The sequence below is a fragment of the Protopterus annectens genome, chromosome 2.part0, assembly GCF_019279795.1.
Source record: "Protopterus annectens isolate FY-2018-M chromosome 2.part0, PAN1.0, whole genome shotgun sequence".
NCBI classification, from domain to species: domain Eukaryota; kingdom Metazoa; phylum Chordata; order Ceratodontiformes; family Protopteridae; genus Protopterus; species Protopterus annectens.
The window spans coordinates 493982628-494002780 of NC_056728.1; the positions used below are offsets into that span (position 1 = coordinate 493982628).

A 20153-nucleotide genomic window follows, 5' to 3' on the forward strand; every position below is an offset into this window, starting at 1 on the left:
CCTTGACTCTGTGGGGGCCCCCACCAAAGCTGTTGCTTGTTGGAGAAAAATATATCAATTTTCTGAATACGCTGTTTAACCTGAATGGTGCTGAGATATGACCCTTTTAGGATAAAGCTAATAGCCTCTGTTTACAACCACACCCATTCTAAAACCAGCCCTGCTCAAATGTGTGTGTGTACATAAAGCTGCTACAGGTTATGCAGGGCTAGAGATTGTGTGGATATTACATCTTTAATTTTCATCACAGTCAAACCTTAGAGGTGTGCACATGAAGTCATTATAGCTTGTGTCTGAGCTGAGGGCAGTGTTTCTCACAGACCTCAGAGGTATACAAAGAAGGTTACTATAGCTTGTGTAAGAGAGGTGTACTGTCCAGGAGCAACAAACTTGAATATTACTGAAATCATTCTCACAATCACATACTAGGCACATATACATGCGGCTACATTTGACGGCTGGGGTGAAGAACATGCTATGTATATGTATATCATCAGTCACTTGAAATATATGACAAAGGCAATTTAAATCTCTGCTTTTATCCCAGTCTAACACCAGAGGGATGCATAGGCAGTGACTTGTCTTTATTAGAGAGTTAGGGAGGTAGGCAGTATTTCCAGATAAGACTTAAATATTCTCACAACTACTGGCTTGTTAGTTTACTGTAAGCTACAATTTTGTCAGCTTTGAAAATTAAGCCTTGGGCACAATTATGCCTTGAAAGAAAAAATAAGACTGAAATTCTTTTTTTCTTCATAATTTTATTTAGGCAACCATTGGAGTAAAATGTTAAAAATGCTCTAAAATGCATCCCAGACCATCTGTAAACCTGTGGCTTCTTGGGCCCTGACTTGAGTTATTTTCTAAATGGTTATTACTGGGCTGTCTTGTTCAGGAAAGGTGTGTTGAAGGATGCAAGGAAAACTAAAGCTGAACCACAACAGTGAATTTCTTTCCTTAATCATAATTTCTGTTCAAGCTATCATTGGAAAAGGTTGTGTAAAATGCACTTCAGAGCATATAGAAAGTTATGGCTTCTTGAAAAAGCTTAGAGTAAGGCAAAATGTGAGATAAGGAAGAAAAAGGTAACATGGATGGTATGGGGAGCCCAAAAGGAGAAGGACTCAGAGGAGAGGACTGGGGTGTGTGTGTGTGTGTGTGTGGGGGGGGGGGGGTTGAAATGTAGGCCCAGTCATCATTTCACTTTAAGTCCAGACCTGTACATAGACTTGTTGCAATGTATCACTGTTGCAACTAAGTGCCAGTAACTCTAACTGCCCCTTTGTTAGACAGCTCAACATAGTGATAGTGTGATACATAGGCCTGTTGTAATGTAAAAGCTTGTAGCTGCAGGTCTGTCTGTGGATACTGCTCCTAAAAGTTTGCAGCATGAAATAAAAGGTTGCTTAGGATGGATGGCATTGTTAGGATGATGCTTATACTGGAAGTGCCTAGGGGGCCCCCAACTTGACATTTGCTGGGGGCCCCCAAAATGCTAACACCGGCCCTGATCGGGGGTCAAAGAAAATGAGCTGGCATTGAATCAGCACAATGCAAATGAGGACATTAATGAGAATCTAAATGAATGACCTTGTACAATTGTGACAAATATCAACAGGGATTTCAAAATTTACAGTTTTCCATCATATTCTATAAATGATTACTGTGGTGATTTATTTGCCAGAGGCCCATCATTTGTTCCGACAAAAAATGCTGACATTGCAAAGACACTGATGGACCTTGAAGTTAAGCTCTGACATATTGCTTAATACAATTTTTAATGATCTTTCTATGGCTATGACAGGACTGAGAGTCTTGAGCACCTTTTAACCCCCTCCCCCCGGACACCCAGTTCTGCATTCATTTGAGAAAATGTGTGAACTGGATGTGAGAAATATACTTCATTTCGACAAAAAAGGAGTTAATGAACATAACACTAGGGAAGAGTGGGAAAAACTGGAAGGCATGAAGAACTGTACCATTAGAATCATAAAGCCTGATAAAGGGGGAAGGCTTGTAGTCATGAAAAAACCTGTCTGTGGGTAGGATGCTATTTGAAGACACTTATAGACAGGCCTCGAAGAACGAATTAAATACATCATAGAGAAAGATCACAACCAAACTAAATGACTTATGCATACAACAACAGATTAACACTGATGAATATAACAACTTGAATGCAGTAACCCCCACAATACCGGCCATATCTGGAGTGCAGAAGATACACAGCATTCAAAATCCCCCAATGCTCCCAATTGTAGAAGCCAGAGGTTCTATTACTTATGCCTGTGCTAAGTTTCTTGATGAGAAACAAACAGTTTGTTTTGCAAGAACTACATGTCTGCAGGGATTTTTGGACTTTCTGGGTAAAACTGATCAGTTAGACTATAACTGATCAGTTAGACTATAAGGAGAAATACCTGTTCTTAACAATAGATGTTAAAGACCCTGTACAGTAATACCACGAGTTGGGTATTCAGTGGCTCACAGACTACTTATTAAGTAAAGGAATCTCACAAGATCAAATCAATTTATATGAACAACTGCTTGAAATAGTGCTAAAAAACAATTATCTTTGAAGGGCAATACTATTTGCAGCAGAAAGGGATGGCAATGGGTTCCGCTTGCGGTTCTCTATTCGCGAATATAGTTATGGTACAATGGGAAAAAAACTCTCTACTTAATAAATAATAAAATAATGGATTCAGGCAGGTTGTACACTAGACATTTGGATGACATCTTTATTGTGTGAAATAAGGAGAAAATACTAAGCTTTCTTGATTATATTAATGAAAGCGCAAGTTTCTTCAAGTCCACACATGAGATAGGTGAAGAAAGCATAGCATATTTAGATGCATGGTTGACAAAACATATATCTACTAGCAGTTATACATCTAGAATTTATAGCAAACCGACATATTCTAATGGTTTTCTTCATTTCAATAATGTTCATCCACTTGCACAGAAAAGAGTGGTAGTGAAGGGGCAATTTGCAAGAGCAGCCGGAATGACCAACTTACAGGAACATTTCTTGGATGAATGCCTTCTTTTGAAAAAAATGATAAAAAAAAAAAAAAAAAAAGAGGGTGCGCAGAAACATTTGTGAATAACCTGATGTATTAAGAGCGATAGGAAGTATTTTGTCCAAATTTTAAAGAATAATAAAAGATCAGAATAATTATTTTAACAAAATTGCATTGGAGGGGAACCCAACTCCCATAAGGAACATAGTACTGGATTCAAGAACTCCTTCATTACAATTTACACACCGGATAGTAAACTTATCAAATGGATACTGGATAAGAACTGGTTTCTACCTCTTATATACAATCTCTCATCCAAAAACTCAAACCTACCACCCCTTCTGCAGACAAACTTCCTGCTGAATTCCTGCAACTAGCAGCAAAAGCCATTGCTTACCCTGTCTCTATCTTGACAAACAGATCAATAAAAGAAGGTATTTTCCCAACAATCTGGAAGATATCACATATCATACCCCTCCACAAAGGAGGCAAATCTTATGACTTCTCCAACTATCATCCCATAGCACTTTTATCCCCCTTAGCTAAAATCACAGAAAAATGCATACATAAACAACTGCTCAACCACCTCCTCAAGAATAGCCTTCTAGCTGACACTCAACACGGTTTTAGACCTGATCACAGTACTACCACAGCTCTTCTCTCCTTCACCAACACTATTAACTTAAACCGTAACAACAACAAACTTACATCTTCGCTTTTCGTAGACCTATCAAAAGCCTTTGCCATGGTTAATCATACACTTCTCTTGCACACATTAAAATCTCTGGCCCTGGAGCCTTCTTCCCTTACCTGGTTCTCTTCCTATCTTGTAAATCGTCAGCAAGCTGTACTCTGGAAAAATTCTCTCTCTACTCTCCTTCCTATCTCTTTAGGAGTACCTCAAGGGTCTATCCTAGGCCCACTTCTATTTTCTATCTTTATTAATGACCTTCAATCATCTTTACCTAATACTACCTGCATACAATATGCAGAGGACTCCACTATAATTTGCACTGCCTCTTCTCAAACAGAACTCCAGTTTCAAACACAATCAGCCTTCTCAACTGTTGAACAGTGGTTCTCCAATCGCTGTCTACTCCTTAACCCCAAGAAAACTAAATTATTACTCTTCTCACCTACCCGTAAATCTACTTTGATAAACTTCTGTATTACTGCAACTGACAACACCATAATCTCTCCTGACTCCTCAACTAAACTTCTTGGTGTTATTATCGATAATAATCTCAACTATGATTGCCACATCAACACCACAATAAAAGCTGTTAATAAAAAGATTGGATCCCTATACAGAATAAAGCCCTTCCTCACACCTGAAGCTAGGATAACCTTAGCCCAAACACACCTTATCTCTACCCTTTTGTATGCTTCCTCTATTTACACTAATCTATTTAAAAGTAACCTTAAGAAACTTACTACATCTTACCACAATATTGCCCGCTTTGCCACCACTTCCCAATTTAGAGCTCACCACTGTCTAAACCTAAAACAACTACACTGGCTGGAACTCCCTAACAAGCTCATTTTTCAACAACTCTTAATAGCACACAAAATTCTATACTAACCTTCTAAAACACCAGCTCTTTCTAACCTCTTGACTCCTTATATCAACCTGAAACAACTACGTTCCTCTGATAAATCACTTGTTAATATTACCAAAATTATGAATTCTGCAGGCAATTGCCTTTTCTCTAACTCAGTAGGTAAAATATGGAATAATCTTTCATCTGGTTTGTCCTCTTTGCCTACTCTCCCACTATTTAAGAAACAACTTTTAATACATCTTAATAAATTCTGGCTTTGCTCTTGTACCAACCCAGACTAGCCTGTTGGCACCCTTATGTTTGTTATAAACTTTTCTTATCCACTTGTATTTCATCTTCTACTTCAACTGAGATATTATCCCTTTGTTGTAAATATTACTTAACTCACTAAAAAAAAAAAAAACAGGAATTGTTTGTGTTTATGATTTGATACCTTATTATATTGTTTTGCTAGTTGCTAACCTCTGACCTCACTTCTTTCTGACCTAGAATGATTTTGATTAGTTAAGATCTTTAATATTTGTACTTACATTTTTTTTCCCTTTGTATAATACATTTGTACTTTGTCTTTTTATGTATTTCCAATAACTGTTTTTAACCTCTGGAGCTTTTCTCCCCGGGCCTCCACTGAAAATGGACATTAATCCAGCTGGACTAGCCCGGTAAACAAATGTAAAATAAAAATAAATAAATAGATACCTGGGATCCATACATATGTCCTCCCATTGTTCTCTTGTAAATTGCTTTCCAGTCTCTCTTCCCAAGTTTTTTCTAATGTCTTCTGATTCTTATAGTTATCATGCAGAATTTTATATGCCCTACTCATTACTCTTTTTTTAGCAGCAGCTTCTGTCCTAGACTCAACTAAAAATACCACCAGAGCAGGTTCTCCAATTAAGATTTCCCTATCCCTTGCTCTTTGCCTACATTCAGTTATCAATTTCTGGTAGGGAAGGCAGTCTCTAGCCTGCAGTATGAATGTCTTCTTGGCCTTGTCCCACTCTATTACTTTTCTAGTTATTTGCTCTCAATAGCCTGGTTCCTTTGCCAGATTTCTTCAGTAAATTCCAGCCCCTCTTGCCCATTTTCTGTACCCCTACTTGCAGTCATCCCTACTGGTAAAATCTCATAGGAAGTTACTAGCCTAATGGCCCTAGGGCCCTTATAAGCCTAGCCAAGTTCTACCCTTATTTCCACGATCAGCACCTATTGCCAATGTCCAAGAAGGACACAGGTGGGACCCTGGGTGAATTTACAATTACTCATCCAATTGCCATGATTGCGTTTGAAGAGGGCCAATGTGGTGCTCTGTTTGACATGAAGTGGGAGTCTGCTCCAAATGGGTGGTAACCTCTGGGATACAATTCCCTCCAGCAGGTTCTGTTAGTGTCACATACCAGGTTAAGGTCTTTAGAGTGAATAACCAGTGTACCATTTGAATTACGGATATGCAGCATTTCCAGTAAAGCAGTGTCAGAGATTGCCTTCTATGCAAGGGAGAGATTGCCTCTGAGTAGTCTGTATGAAACAGAATAAAGTGACAATGATTTCAGATTATCCACACAGGACAGATGCTGAAGACCTTGAATTTTCTTTGTGAGGAACCTCTGTGGTCTCTCTAATTGCTGCAAGTGCTTGGAAAGGTACATACCAAAAGGGGTGTTGTATTCTGTTATTGCCCTGATGAGGGAAAAGTACAGGGAGGTTATAACTTCTTTTGTTCTGGAGACAATGCCCATACTTATGAGATGAGCAGTATAGAATGCCCTTTTTATCACTGTGGAGAAATGGTGGCCAAAGGTAAGGTTGCTGTCCAACTGTGTGCCCAGGTTTCTCACTACAGAGTGCGTACCTGGGGTGTTTGCTATCGATATGGTACTTAGCAAAGACAACTCTCTTACTGAAAGGGATGATTACACATTTTTTGCATTGAATTTAAGGCAATGGCTTTGGCGTCAATCATTTGTTTGTGTAAGACCCTCTTGCAGGATGTTGACATCATATGGAGATTCTATGACTGCTCCCAGTTTGCAGTCATCAGCAAACTTTGTCAGCCACAGACCTTTAGTTTTTGCTTGTACTTTGGAGAAATAGATTCCAAACAGTATAGGTCCCAGGACTGATCCATGTGGAACACTACTGGTTACAGGTCTGCTGCTGGAGATGGATTACCCTATTTTGACTATATGGGTTCTACCGTTGAGACATTTAGCAACCCATCTAGTGATATAAGGGTTGATACCTAGCTGGGCGAGTTTGTCAGTGATGCCCAAATTGGGGATAGTGTCAAATGCCTTGGCAAGCTGTATGCACAGATTTCCCCTCATCCAAGGCTTTGGCGACCGGCTCAAAAAAGTCTACCAGGTTTAACAGGCATGATCTCTCCTTTGACAAATCGAAATGGAGTAGAGTCAAGAATTTGGAAACTACCTATATCTGTGTTGATAAGGTCCATGACGATTCGCTCCATGGCCTTGCAGATAAGGCTAGTCAGGCTAAAAGGCTGTAGTTCCCAGGGTAAGTGCTACAATTCCTGGGGTCAGTGGTAGCACCACCTTTGTTCAAAGGAATAACGGTGGTCATTTTCCATTCAGCTGGGATGAAGCCAGTGCTTAGACTATGACCATACCTCTCAACCTCTTAGTGCAAGAAATCTGGACAAAGCCAGGAAGAATGGGGGGGGACAAAGATCCAAAAATAGGGAGAGAATTTAAATACTACTCCTATAAACTTAGCAGTTGCTAGAATAACAGGTTTTGCATTATTATGAATTTTCTGAATGATATAAAGTCTGAAACTCAAATGTCTGTCATTATTTAGTATTATTTAGTGACTTCAATCTTCAATGATTTTCCAGAAAACCACAGATTTTACAAGGAGCAGACCAAAAATACGAGGTAAAAATCTGGACATTCTGCAAAAATCTGTACAGTTGAGAGGAATGGTATAACTATGACTGAAAAAAAAGAATACCCGCTAGTGCTGGTAATTCTTGTTGAAGCCTATGCGGGACACTTCCTGGGATATCAGGTCCAATAGATGCATTTTTGCCCTTAGAGAAGGCATTTATGACCTGCCCTTTAGAGATGCAAGGTAGGGGACAGGTAGAGTTTTCACAGAACCTGTCGGCCAACAGGCTAGCTATGTCCACAGGCTCAGTATATGTGGCATCATTAACTACCAGTACGGCACAAATCTGGGCCTTTCCTTTTAGGTCATGGATGTAACTAAAGAACGCCTTATGGTTGTCCTTAGTTGAGGAAGCTAATTTGCACTTGTAGTTTGCTTTGGAGGACTTCACCAGAAATCTTATTCATTTGTTTAAGCTGAGCCGGGAGTGTTTCCAGTTTAGGGCTTGGCTCCCTCTTACCCTGACAGCAATTTCTTCCTTTTATTGTAAAGCCTGTCAATGCCAGTTGTCCATCAGGCAAGTTTGTTCTTCCTTGAGAAGCCTGTTTTAGTTCTATCAGGTATGGCCAAGTCAATGCAGTTATACAGGTGTTTGTAAATAGCACTGGTGTAGACCTCGGCATAGTTGCCAGTTCCATCTAAGGGGGTGGGGGTACAGTGAAGCTATTTATACCATCCTGTAAGAGGTTATAATCTGCTTTGGAGAAGTTTCTTAGGTTATTTGCTGCTGGGGGTGGGTCAGGTGTGACAGTTACTTCCAATGAGACTGTTTTGTGGTAAGATCTCACCAGGAAAGACCTCACAGTGGGGGTGCTACAGTGGTCCCCCATATTGGTAAGGACAAGATCCAGGATGCTGGCACCCCTTGTGGGGGTGTCAACCAGCTGGTCCAGGGCACTGGAGTTAAAGAAGTCGAGGAACCTTTGGGCAAGTGAGTTTGAGCACTAGTAATTTACCCAGTCAATGGATGAGTAGTTAAAGTCACCCAAAACCACGGTGTTCAGATGTATCTTCATAGACTCATGTAGATCCAAATAGGCACATTGTGTAAACTGATTCATGGAGGGGGTCCAGTAGCTGGCAATGAATTGAATAGGTGTCCTACCAATAGCTAATTGCACCTGAAGTACCTCCAGGGAATCACAGTGTTTAACCAATCTGGAGGTGTATTTATCTTTAATGAATACTGACACACCACTTCTGTAGATAAATATGTATGTATGCCTTTAAAAAGTTTTATAGGGGCTTGCACAAGTGTATAAATACTGAGCATGTGTGAGCCTGACTGCCATTTTGTAGTAAGCTGTTGAGATGTAAGTATGTATGTCTGTGTAGTCTGTTAAATCAGTATTATATTTTGTAATGCTGCTATCCATCCTGATGTGTTTCTATGTAATAAAGCATAGAAATGCACAACTCCACCTATTCGTCATCTATACTAGAGAGACGAGTGACATGGTGCCAGAATGGGATCCAGATTCCTCAACTTTGAGGCCGAGAAGCACTCAGTTAAGACTGGAGGAATATACAGGAGTGAATTACTCCTGCTGCATGTATAACTCTCAAAACAGGTCAGACATGAATTTCAGGTATTAAAACTTGCTCAAACTATTTCTTATTCAGAAAATATGAAACGGGGCATTCAGAACACTTTTCTAAGTAACAGAAATATTCAAAATCATGACATATTAACAGAAATAGTCAAACTAACTACAGAATATGTTTGAAATAAAGTCCAAATCACATAAAATGAATAAAACAAGGGAAGCAACTGTATTTGTTCACTAAGCACTACTTTTTCTCATTAATCAAAGCTAGTCGAGTTGTCTGAAGTATAGGAAGTGTTTGTATGTTTGCTCAGTATTACAGTAGTTATTTTGGAAAATACAGCCATTTCAAAGCATATTTCACAAAGTACAGTATTCCGAAGAGTTTACTGTGCATTTGAATGTTATTACAGGCATACAGAGCAACTTGTTCATATACGATTATAAGTGGGCCAGGATTGCATTGTGTTTTACTATAACTTGTTGGCATGGCTGAAGGATTTCATAGATCAACTCCACTTGTTAATACTGCAGAGAATTGGGGAGTGTTTGAGCAAAAATACAATATTTTCATACAGGCTGCATTTTCTGATAAAGATGATCGTACAAAGCCATTTATTCTGTTTAATTTAGCTGGTTCAGAACCAATTGAAAAGGAGCGTTCATTCATGTATACACCTGTTGTCTTTGCAGGAGTGGGGAAAAAAAGTACAGTTTTGTACCTACCATAAATGTAGATGTTCGAAGATCCACATTGCTGCAGTCATAACTTATGGGTAGTCCGCTGTCCTCGGTCGGCCCGAATACCAAAGTATTAGGCTGACGTCGGTCATGGGCGCTCAGATCTGACGTCAGAGCGTCAAGGTATTAAAGCGCATGACCGACGTCATTTCCTCAGTCTTTTCTTGCCCCAGATGTCAGAAGGCCCTAAAAATAAAGGCCACAGCCAAAAACAGAATAACTCCCTAAAACCATGTACAAAAAACAGCTACAACCCAAATCATACCACCACTCCAAACTACAGAGGGGAAGGAGGGAGGGTAATTGGACTGCAGCAATGTGGATCTTGAACATCTACATTTATGGTAGGTACAAAACTGTACTATGTTCTTCATCTCACATTGCTGCAGTCATAACTTATGGGTAGAATCCCAAAGCAGAGGTAAAGGGAGGCTGGCAAAATCATAAAGCATTGGGGCTGCTAAAATGCCCTGTAAGATTGCAGTGGCAAATCCAGCCCTAGATTTGGAATAAAGAGGAAGATGGTAATGTTTAGAAAAGTGTGCACTGAACTCCAAGTAGCTGCTTCCGAAATATCTTAAGTAGCTACCCCTTAAAAAGCAGTAGAAGTGGCAGTAGCCCTAGTGGAGTGAGGCCTGATTCCAGCTGGAATCTCCTTACCATGATGAGAATAACAAAAGCAATACAAAAGCCAATCCACTTAGAAATAGTTTGTTTTGAAACAGGTTTCCTGAGAACCCAAAGCAAAAGAAACAAACAACTGCTGAGACTGTCTGAACCCTTTAGTCTTGCTCAAATAATAACGCAACTGCCTGTGAATATCCAAAGTGTGCAAAATTTTCTCCCCTTTATTTTGGGGATCTGCATAAAAAGTAGGCAAATGAATAGATTGGTTCAAGGCCACATTTGAAACCACTTTAGGCATAAAAGTAGGGTTAGTACGCAGAGATACCCTGTCCTTATGAAAAATTAGGAAGGGTTCAACTGCCATTAGAGCCTGTAATTCAGAAACCCTTCTAGCAGACGTAATGGCCAACAAAAAAAGCAGTCTTCCAAGACAAAAACTTTAACTCAGCCGTAGCTGCAGGTTCAAAAGGAGGTAAAGTAAGTTTTTCCAACACAAAATTGAGATCCCAAGCAGGAGTAGGAGCTCTACGCGGGAGTCTTATGTTCTTTGCCCCTCTAAGGAATTGCTTAAACAAAGGATGAGAGAATAATGGTGGATCACAGTCATAGTGAGCAGAAATGGCTGCAGCATGAACTTTTATAGAGGAGAAAGACAAACCCTTGTCCAATAATTCTGTAAGATATTGAAGAGAAACACTCAAATCAGGCCTGGAAACATCAAAGCTCTTTGCTTTGCTCCAAATAAAAAATCTCCTCCATTTATCAGCATAAACTTTCCTTGTACTAGGCCTCCTGGCCTCCAAAATAACATTCAAAACTTGTTGAGGAAGCTGCGACCCTCCAGGTTCTAGAACAGAATATGCCAGGCTGTTAGATGCAGGGACTGAATCCTGACATTGAGGAAATGATTGCCCTCCTGAGTCAAAAGGTGCGGAATCAAAGGCAAAGGGTAAGGAGGTTCCCGTACTAAACTCCTCAGCAGAGGGTACCAGTGCTGTCGAGGCCAGTCTGGAGCTATTAGAATCATGGATGGCTTGTCTTGTTTGACCTTCAAGAGAACCTTTGGAAGAAGAGGCAGAGGCGGAAAGGCATAGACGTGAAGATTGCTCCAACTGAATAACAGAGCATCCACTTTCCAAGCTGTGGGATGAAACATCTTTGTGCAAAACTTTGGCACCTGGAAATTTAGTGGAGAAGCGAACAGATCTATGTCTGGAGTCCCCCATATCATTGTCAACCGTTGAAATACATGAGGATCCAATTTCCACTCGTGGGGATCCACTATCCGTCTGCTCAAAACATCTGCTAAGGAGTTCTGTGCTCCTGGCAGAAACCTTGCTTGAAGAGTGAGTTGCAAACTGAGAGCAGTCTCCCACAAAATCATAGCTTGCCTGCAAAGAGGGTACGAATGGGTTCCCCTTGCTTGTTGATGTACCACATGACAGTTGTGTTGTCTGTTTGAATCAACACCTGCCCTGGGAGAAGTAAATCCTTGAAAGCCATCAATGCAAACTGGACTGCTAACATTTCCTTCAAGTTGATATGTAAATGTTGAAGTCTGGCAGGCCACGTGGCTTGAACCCATTTTCCATTGAGGTGTGCTCCCCAGGCCTTGTCCGAGGCATCTGTCGCTAAAATCTGACTCGCCTCTGGTCGGGTCACAGAGAGTCCCTTGTTTAGGTGACATTCCTGAGCCCACCACAAAAATTCCTTTTGAATGCAAGGTATTATCTGAATGACAGTGTCCAGATCTTGGCAGTGTTGTGTCCATACATTTTTGAGATACCATTGTAGCTTCCTCATATGCAGTTTGGCATTGGGAAGCACCAGAATACAAGATGCCATGAACCCCAAGGCTTGGACTGTCCTTGCAGTCAGCCTGGACCGTAGAGACAATTGATGGAAGTAAAGTGTACGATTCATTTGCTTGTCCGGGGTCAAAAAGGCCATCTGGGAAGCTGTATTCAGTCTCACACCCAGAAAGCACATTTCCTGAGAGGGTACTAGACTGGACTTTGTTTCGTTCACAGAATACCCTAGGCACCTTAACACTGTCATAACATACTGTAGATGGTGAAGAAGCTCGTGCTTGTCTTGAGCAAGAATCAGGCAATCGTCCAAATAAGGATAAATTTGTATTCCTCTTAACCTGAAGAAGGCTATCACTGGAGCCAGAACTTTTGTGAATACTCTGGGCGCAGTAGATAAGCCAAAGGGCAATGCAGAGAACTGATAATGTAAAGTCCCAGCCAAACGCAGGAATCTCCTGCAACTGAGCCTGATAGGAACATGAAGATAAGCCTCTTTGAGATCCAGAGTTACCATCCAGTGATCTTTGCCCAACAGAGGCAGAAGTTGTTGCAACGTCAACATTTTGAATTTTGGAATGTCCAGATATGTGTTGAGGATAGATAGATCCAAGATTGGCCTCCAAGTGTTTCCTTTCTTTGGTACAAGAAATAGGCGAGTAAAATCCGAGGCCCACTTCTGACAGAGGGACCTGCTGTATAGCCCCCATTTGAAGAAGTAAAGAAATCTGTTTGTGAGCCTCTACCCTTTGCTGAGGAGGAACGTCTGGCATGCCTTTGAAAGGAGGCAATGTATGGAAATAAAACTTGTAGCCTCGGTCTATAATGTCCAACACCCATTTGTCCTGGGTGACTAGAAACCAATTTTGCTTGAAGAGTGCCAACTTTCCTCCCAAAGGAGCTGCCAGACAGGAAGGATCTGGCAGCTGGAGATGCAGGTCATTGGGCCTGTTTACGAAAGGACTGGCCCCTGCCCTCACCTGTAGATTGTGCTGGTGAACTCCACGGTCTAGGCCTGAAAGAACTCTGAGCTCTGCCCCTACCACGTCTAGATCTACCCCTAGACTGTGAATCAGAAGAAGGGTAAGTCCAACCCTTAGCAGGCCAGTTCCTGCTAAACTTAGGGGGCTGCACCTGCAAAAAATCTTTAACAGTCTGCATAGACTTAGCCTTGTCTTCCATTTTTTTTCAAGACAGACTCCACAGGAGAACCAAACAAAACTTCAGACTGCAAAGGAGCATCTAAAATCCTAGCTTTAACATGCTCTGACAAATTCTGATCCTTAAGCCAGGCGTGCCTGCGAATAACTGAACCAGTGGCAGCCACCCTGGAAGAAGCCTGCAAAGCATCAAAACCACACTGCAAAGCATGCTTACCCACCTGATCAGAGGCATGTACCAAATCCTGTAATTCCTTACACTCTATGCCCTCTGCCAAAGCATCCATTTTAGATTTTAACTGAGTAAGGAGAAAATTCTGGTACTTCAACATATGAAACTGGCAATTCAAAGCCCTCATTGCTAAAGTGGAAGAGGTATACACTTTCTTACCCCACCTTTCCAAAGCTCTAGCATCCTTATCCAAAGGAACTGGATTCTTTACAACAGAAGCCCTGACACCCTTAGGTCCCTGGCTAATAGTTTCTGGGTCGGCCCTAGGGCTCTTATACAGATATTTATGAGCCTCAGGCACTCTGTAATACCTATCTGGCTTAACTGGCAGGAGGCAAAGAGTCTGGATTAAGGGAAGCCTCAGAGAAAACGTCTTGAACAACATCCAAAACAGGAGGTATAGCCAAGGGCCTATGCTGTGGTAAAACAAAAATTCCCTAAGCCTCTTCCTGGAATCTGAGAAATCCTGACCTTCCCATTTAAAATGCTCCCTCATGGAATGCAGGGTTTCTGAAAAAGAAAAATCCTCTGGAGGAGAAGCAGAAGGAGTGGAATCCTCTGCGTCTGAATCAGAATAAGGAGGAAAATCCTGAATGTCTTCAGCCGAAGACTCTGAGTAATCTGAAGCCTGCTCCAAACTTTCCATTTCTGGTTCCACCCTAGGCCTCTTATCAGGAGGGGGCATAGAACCCCTGATTAAAGTAATTAAATCTTCTGCCATTTTAAGCATGTGTTTTTTAGGCACAGAACCTGCAGAACTAGGACTGACACCTGTGGAAGGCAAACCCGGCCTGCCTTTGGAAGGCACCTTAGAGACAGAAGGAGAAGGCCTAACCACCTTAGGCAAAGAAGGGAGAACAGTAACCTGAGAGGCCCCCTCAGCCTGACCTGACTCCTGAGAGGCCACATCTTGCAAAACCAACGTCTCCCCCTGAGACTCAAGATAATAGTGAAGCGCTTTTCGTTTATGACACAAACATAAACTTCATCAGACATTTTGAGACACAATCGAATACGTTTAAATACACAAATCCACCCAATCAAATTAGATTTAGTTACAACTCTTAATTTAAAGAAACAGTGTTAAAACAGTATTTAAAACAGTAGAATAAGACAATAAAATAAAATAATATAAAATAGTAAAATGGTCAACACCTCCTTCGACACTAAATGTATCATGTTACAAACTTGATATAAAGTTTAAAGCCTGCACCTATCTTGTTTACATAAGCACAAGTATAGAAAATATATATATGATGTACAGAATAGAAAAAATGTATGAAAAATATATATATATATATATATATATATATATATATATATATATACATATAAAACGCTAAAACCCTTTGTGAAAACATATATATATATATTTTTTTTTCATACATTTTTTCTATTCTGTACATCATATATATATTTTCTATACTTGTGCTTATGTAAACAAGATAGGTGCAGGCTTTAAACTTTATATCAAGTTTGTAACATGATACATTTAGTGTAGAAGGAGGTGTTGACCATTTTACTATTTTATATTATTTTATTTTATTGTCTTATTCTACTGTTTTAAATACTGTTTTAACACTGTTTCTTTAAATTAAGAGTTGTAACTAAATCTAATTTGATTGGGTGGATTTGTGTATTTAAACGTATTCGATTGTGTCTCAAAATGTCTGATGAAGTTTATGTTTGTGTCATAAACGAAAAGCGCTTCACTATTATCTTGAGTGTGCCTCTTAATTCTGCTCCTTGGATTCACTAGTTTGTGGTTTTGTGGTTTTTCAGTTCTCCCCCTGAGACTCAGTTGAAACTTCGGCCGGATCAACCGAATCCACCGTGGTGTCTAAAGAACCGGCGTCCGGAATGGACGAGTCATCCTGTTTGGACTTTAAAGATTTATCTTTGCGCTTCTTCGCGGTAGCGGGCGTCGGAGGATCCGACGGCATATTGTAATTACACCGCCATCAAGACAAGCCTAGCACAATCTAACCTACGTTTAATGATGCGCTTATTAAATCTAGCACAAAAGCGACACCCTACTACGTCGTGCTCAGGTCCCAAACAAGGAATACAAAGAGAGTGGTAATCCCTATGCGGTATCTGTTTCCCACAAGAAATACAATTATTCACTTTTTCTGACATCCGGAAGTAACTGAGGCAAGAAAAAACAAAAATATTCCCCAACGGGGTACTTAGCCCAACTTGGTATCGGTCTGAAACTCAGAATACGAAAATTTCAGAACGCCGAACGGCACTTGCAAACGCTGCTTCTGCTTCGGACCATGCGGCAAAAAAGACTGAGGAAATGACGTCGGTCATGCGCTTTAATACCTTGACGCTCTGACGTCAGATCTGAGCGCCCATGACCGACGTCAGCCTAATACTTTGGTATTCGGGCCGACCGAGGACAGCGGACTACCCATAAGTTATGACTGCAGCAATGTGAGATGAAGAACATCATCATACAGTTGTACCAGCTGAGTCAAGGGAAGACCCAAAATGGTTGAAACGTAAATTTAGAGAAATGTGTAACCACCAAAAGAATGTTACAATGGAAAGGCACTTATTTTACTCTAGGGATCAAAAGTCTGGGGAAACTTTTGCAGCATATATAGCTGATGTGAGAAGCAAGGCTAAACCATGCAGATTTGGTGACTTAAGTGATAAGGTGATGAAAGACAGACTAGTGTGTGTGTGGTATTAAAGATGATGCTGTGAGAAAGATTTTGCATTGTGACAGTGATTTAACTTTGAATAAGGCCACTGAGATTTGTTAGATATACGAGCTTACAGAAAAGTGCACAAACATGCTTACAGATGAGATGCATGCTTCCAGTAACTCCTAAGGCTAATGCTGATAGTATGCAGCACTTGGTTAAAAGAAACAGGCCCAAACACATGGCAGCAACTATAAGCCCTGCAATAGTCACAGGGAAACCCCATACCTTTCTAACAAGTTCCAGAGTACGCACAGTCTCAGTGAAGCACAAGAGTGAGTCAGTAAACTCAAAGAATGGGCTGCCACCCACTTTTATTGCTGTCATAACTGTGGTGGCAATCATGAGCCTAAAAGGGTAAAAAATTTAGCTTTTGGTCAGCAATGTCACAAATGCAATAAGTGGAATCATTTCAAAAGGTTTTATAAATCAAAAGGGGCACATTCTTTTATTAAAAGGGAGCATTTCAGAGAAACAAGTTGATCAATTAGAAAGCTGTGACCCTACTTTTTATGTTAATGATGCGTCAGTGCTTCATGAAACGGTCAATGCAGTAGATTTATAGGCAAAGAATGAAGTATTTTGTACTGTCCGGATAAATAGAAAACCCAAAGAGCTCAAAGTTGACATAGGTTCAAAGTGCAATGTTGTATCTGCAGAGACATTTGCTAGAGTACGTGCTAGTGAAAAGCTTGATTTGGCAAAGTGTGCGAAGCTTGTTGCTTTTGGTGGTGAAGAGATTCAAACTGAAGGCTCAGTAGTACTTTCATGTTACTCTGCTGGGATAAGCTATGACTTATTTTTTATGGTCAAAAGGCACGTACAGTCATTATTAGGGCTCAGAGACAGTTTGAAAATGGGGCTGCTTTCATTTAATAAAGAAGTCCATCATGTTAGTTGGAAAGACCACTTCTTTAATTTCGCCCAGTATATTTTTTCTATCTATGCTGATTTTTTTGAAGACAAACTAGGCGAGCTTCCAGTTGTGTACTCCATGAAGTTAGACCCAGATGTCAGCCCACTTGTCAGGCCAGTCCAGAAAGTTCCAGCAGCTATGCAGAGAAGAGTCAAAGCCAAGCTAGATAAAATGGTGCAACAAATGTGATCTGTCCGGTAGAAGAACTGACTGAATAGGTATCTTCCATAGTGTTAGCTCATAAGAAAAGCTCAGTTGACATCAGAATATGTATTGATCCACAAGATTTGAACAAAGCACTGAAAAGACCTCATCATCCAATGCGTACAGTCGAAGAAGTCGCAGCTATGATGCCAAATGCCACTGTTTTCTTAGTTCATTTTGGCAAATTTTGCTTGACCAAAACTCCTCGTTGCTAACTATGTGCAGTACTCCTTTTGGCAGGTACAGATTTTTGAGAATGTTACTTGGGATAAATCCTGCCAGTGAAGTCTTTCAAGGTGTAATAGAGCAACTTTTTCTGGATATTCTCATGCTATTATAGTAGATGATATTCTACTAGGAGGTAACAGTGAAGATGAGCATGACAGAAACCTCAAAAAAGTTTTGGAAAGAACATGTCAAGTGAATCTTAAGCTAAATCCTCAAAAATGCAGGTTCAGGTTACGAGAAGTCTCTTATGTTGGTCATTTGTTTACAAGTTCAGGCTTACGACCAGAGCCTTCGAAACGAACAGTTATTCTTGAGATGCTAGCTCCAGACAATGTTCAAGTCCTTCAACGTTTTCTCGGCATGGTTAAATACCTAGGCAAGCTCATTCCAAACTTGAGCCAACTAGCAGCACCGCTTACAGAGAGCTAACATGTAAAGATGTATCTTGGTCATGGTTGGACCACCACCAGAGAGCATTTGATGTCCTGAAACAGAGAATTGCCAGTCCACCAACTTTCAGATATCATCATGTTCATAAACTGGTTATTCTTTCCTGTGATGCTTCAAAATTTGGTCTTGGTGCAGTCATTCTTCAAGAGGATCAACCTGTTGCCTATGCATCTAGAACTCTAACCCAAACTGAAATGCAGTATGCTCAGATAAAGAACTGTTGGCAATTGTGTTTGCATGTTCGATTTATGGTAGACCTATCCTGACTGAAACAGATCACCAGTCTCTAGTCACTATTTTGAGAAAGCCTATGCCATTCAACTCAACCAGACTGCAATGTAACATGTTGAGATTGCAAAAGTACAATTTCAATCTTGTCTACACAAAAGGCAAACTTCTTTATCTTGCTGATACTTTATCCAACACCCAGAAAATACCACTGAACAGCATGAGAATGAGAATCTTGATTCGGAAGTCATGAATCACAGCTCCTTCTTGGTCAGCTCTCATCCGGTGAGGGGGCAAAAATGGGCTGAGAGGCCAACAAAGGGTTTGATGGTCAACAGGGAGCAAGGGCAAAAAGTGCAAGAAAGAAAAAATAACATCTAGTAAATTATCTTTTCTTGAAGGGAATTTTATTATGAGCCATGCCTCCCTGTACTCTACTGAATTAATTTTCCAGTGCAGAAATAGCCAACCAAATATTAATTTTCCAGTTCACTGATGGAGGAAATTAAAGTTGCACACTGTGTTTTTTCAAAATGTATTTGCTTCACAAATTCACTTCTGTGGGCCCCTGTGACTCTTGGGACCTGTACTTTGTCTTGGAAAATTGACTATTCCTCTGTTTGAGCTTGAAATATCTTCTTACTTAAAATACCTTTCTTGGTTGAAATTGTCAAGTATTCGACCAGAAGTATTTCTGAATTGCATGCTTTACTGACTGAGCTGTCATACTTGATATTTCACAAAGATAAGGTTACTCTCCATACTAACCCTTCATTCATGCATAAAGTGGTTACAAAATCTTATCTCAACAAATTAATCCATCTTTCAGTATGACTATTCTAACCATGGCATCAGCCAGACAACCTTCTGTTACAGCAATACACTATGCGTCTCACATTTCTATCCCACGCTCATCCCAGCAGAACTACTGCCAATTCCACAGCCCCTTTTCATGTATATAACTCTCGATATTCGCACAGCAGCTACTTGGTCCAGTTTTAACAACATTGCCAGGTACTATAAACTGAACGTGATATCTAGGTCTTCATCTTCCTTTGAAACATACAACATTAAAGAGTACATTCCCATAACGGGGGGAGGGGGGGAACAGCCTGGATGATTTAGCTTGGACTCTTGTTTTGCTTTCATGGGGGATGAATACCAGACACAAAATGTATTTACTTGTCATAATGATGCATCTTGATGAAAAGTTTTCATCTCTCTGCAACATACCTTTCCACCTTCCTTTGATTTTGGTATAGTCTGAGTTCCTAACTCTTCTAATCCCTAAATGCATTAGCACGCCTCGTTTTAGATCGGGAAAGGCTTGTGATTGTGGTGCATTAAGGGCAGGAGGGAGTTTTGTAGCCTCTGAAAGGTTTATCTGCTGACAGACCAGAATGCCTGACAGCCACAGTTCTGCTTTTATAGAGGATAAACTGCATCTTACAAGGCATGTGGACATTGTTACAGAATGAAAAGTCTGACTTTAAGATGACTTCTTTCAAAGCTTTTTCACCTCGTGGCTACAATCCCTACCTCTTTCCTTCTGCTTTTTTTTCAAGAGTCTTCCTCACTTCTTTCCACATTTCTGGTTTCTCAAAGCCATGAGGAATTAGTACAAGAAAAGGAACATAGTATTTACTTTCTGACTAGAGATTCAGCCAGTTTGAATTCTTCAGTTTCCATTCAGTGAACTGAATTAAACTTCTGGTAAGAGAGCTAGTCAGAGTTGTTGTTATTTACCCTTAATGCAACCCCCCCCCCCCCACCAAAAAAAAAAAAACTGTGCCAGTGAGTGAT

The 20153-nt window shown here is 40.5% G+C and overlaps 1 protein-coding gene across 2 annotated transcripts in view; it reads right to left on the reverse strand.

Moving 5' to 3' along the window:
• GOLM1 (golgi membrane protein 1) overlaps positions 1-20153 on the reverse strand; it is a 1295551-nt gene that overhangs the window by 463632 nt on the left and 811766 nt on the right. The window lies entirely within an intron of this gene.